General features: G+C 44.8%; 1 non-coding gene across 1 annotated transcript; it reads left to right on the plus strand.

Annotated features, from left to right (window-relative positions):
• The first annotated feature begins 1,881 nt into the window (after positions 1-1,881).
• Positions 1,882-1,953, plus strand: TRNAG-CCC (transfer RNA glycine (anticodon CCC)). Its single transcript has one exon. It is a non-coding gene; the product is annotated as a tRNA-Gly (tRNA).
• Positions 1,954-2,831: the final 878 nt, after the last annotated feature.

Below are 2,831 nucleotides of genomic sequence, written 5' to 3' on the forward strand. Positions count from 1 at the left end.
CTAGCAGGATCTTAGTTCTTCAATCAGGGACTGAACCTGGGCCCCAGCAGTGAGAGTGCAGAGCTCCTACCATCGGACCGCCAGGGAATTCCCAGCCAGATGTTCAGAGGAGAATGGTGCCTGCTCTTAAGAAAATCTACTCACATAAACCCGATGAACTTTTCTGGATGGCCTACAAAGAAATTCTCTGCATTTGCTTAATATAATTATTTTTTATAGTTGATTACAAGAATAAAAACCTATCTCTTGGTTGCCATTTTCGTAATAATCAAGGAAGATGCATATTGCTGTTGCTGTTGTTTAGTCGCTCAGTCGTATCTGACTCTCTGTGACTCCATGGACTGTAGCCCACCAGGCTCCTCTGTCCATGGGATTCTCCAGGCAAGAATACCGGAGTGGGTTGCCATTTCCTTCCCCAGGGGATCTTCCTGACCCAAGGATTGAACCTGCATCTTCCACAATGGCAGGTGGATTCTTTACTACTGAGTCACCTGGGAAGTCCTGAGACACATACAGTCATCCCATTTACTTACCATGTGTAAACATGACCTGAGATGCACTAAACATGATTACATATGTCCTTGACTTCAATGTGTCTGTAGTGGAGACTGTTTCCCAGAAGAAACAGTCCTTCAATGGGTGGCCATGAGAGGGTGGGGGCAATACAGGGGCTTGTCAACACCTGAGCAGGTGGGTAACATTCAATCATGCCACAAGCCAACTTCAAAGCTCTGCATTCTCTGAATTTCTAGACAACAGGGTTCAAACACCTTCACTTGGTGAATGACTCATGACATTTTGACTTATGACAGCCAAAGTCCTTTATAACTGGTCCCAGTTTACCCTCTTAGCTCCCCCTAACTCTTGTCACATTTCAATGCTGTCCTCCAGGCACCATAAATGACATTTGCGGAGTGAGATGGGGAAACAATGGAAACAGTGACAGACTTTAAGTTTTTGGACTCCAAAATCACTGCAGATGGTGACTGCAGCCATGAAATTAAAAGACGCTTGCTCCTTGGAAGAAAATTTATGACCAACCTAGACAGCATATTAAAAAGCAGAGACATTAATTTGTCAACAAAGGTCTGTCTAGTCAAAGCTATGGTTTTTCCAGTAGTCATGTATGGATGTGAGAGTTGGACTATAAAGAAATCTGAGCACCGAAGAATTGATGCTTTTGAACTGAGGTGTTGGAGAAGACTCTTGAGAGTCCCTTGGACTGCAAGGAGATCCAACCAGTCCATCCTAAAGGAAATCAGTCCTGAATATTCATTGGAAGGACTGATGCTGAAGCTGAAACTCCAATACTTTGGCCATCTGATGCGAAGAACTGACTCATTTGAAATGACCCTGATTCTGGGAAAGATTGAAGGTGGGAGAAGAAGGAGATGACAGAGGATGAGATGGTTGGATGGCAAAACCGACTCAATGGACATGAGTTTGAGCTAGGTCCGGGAGTTGGTGATGGACAGGGAAGCCTGGCATGCTGCAGTCCATGGGGTCGGGAAGAGTTGGATACGACTGAACTGAATTTGAGGAGTGAGAGCTCCTGCCTTGTTTGATCACGATAGTGACAAGATGTCTGTGGGGACAGGGAGGACAGCACTGGTTGGAAGAATAAGAGAAAGAAAGAGAATTAACAACCCAATATGCTCCTAAAACTAGGCATTCTCACCTGGTCTTTCTTGCTTTTTTTAAGGCATCTGATCATCTTGACATAGTTTTTTTTTTGTTTTTTCTGCCTTACCAAAATACCGTATCCACAGGCTATCAGTCTCCATATTGACAAATACCCATTTTCCAAATGAATGTTAGTTGACAGGGCAGCACGGTTATCACATCCTGTAGGAGAGAAACTAACATACTAATATTGGGGCTTCCCTGGTGGTCCAGTGGCTAAGATTCTGCCCTCCCAATGCAGGGGCCCAGGTTCGATCCCTGGTCAGGGAACTAGATCCCACATGCCACAACTAAAGATCCTGTGTGCTTCAACTAACACCTAGTGCAGTCAAATAAAGAAATAAAAATATTTTTTTTAAAAAAGAAAAAGATTAATAAAAAATATAAAATATGCTAATACGGATTTGCCTAAGCAATGTACAAGAGCTACTGGAAGGACAACTCTTGGCGGCGCCTCATCTTGGACCCTGCCATAGCCCAGAAACCCTTTCTGGGATGCCACGTGCCTAACTTGTCAAAATGCTAGAATGTGCGATTCCACGTCTCCCCATTTCCTGACATCACCGTTATCTCTACTACATCTGCCCTGAGAAGCCACGTTCTTTTCTGTGCCCCGATGATACATTCCTCCTAGTTTGTGTCCAATTGGTTCTTGATTCCTCCTTGGTCAGCACTCTATTTGCTACTTGATCTGTTCATCCCCTCAGTGCCCAGCACACAGGGCACCCTAGCACTTTAACTGAGCAAGACCCTCTGGGCCTTCCCAGGACAGGCCCTTCCTCCACATCCTCTGTTTCAGCTCCTCTCTGAAGTACCTAGATGACAGTATTTGATGCAAATTTTCTGAGTTGTTTTGCAGATGCAGAAGATTTTACCTACTTGATGACCATCAGCACATAGCCCCAGGCCTCCTGGAGTCTAAGAACTGATAAGTTAACCCCTGTGACACAAACCTCATCCCTCATCATCAGCCAGAGAACTGTGCATGACCTGATCACATACCCTAAAACCCTTCCCTCACCTGGCTTTTAAAAATGTTTTGTGGAAACCATCTGGGGAGCTTGAGGCTTTTTAGGGCATGAGCCACCTTGTCTCCTCACATAGCCTTGCACTAAACCTTTCTCTGCTCCAAACTCTGTTTCAGTTTG

The sequence above is a fragment of the Giraffa tippelskirchi genome, chromosome X (assembly GCF_054371585.1).
Source record: "Giraffa tippelskirchi isolate mGirTip1 chromosome X, T2T-mGirTip1v1.2.pri, whole genome shotgun sequence".
In the NCBI taxonomy this organism is placed as follows: Eukaryota; Metazoa; Chordata; class Mammalia; order Artiodactyla; family Giraffidae; genus Giraffa; species Giraffa tippelskirchi.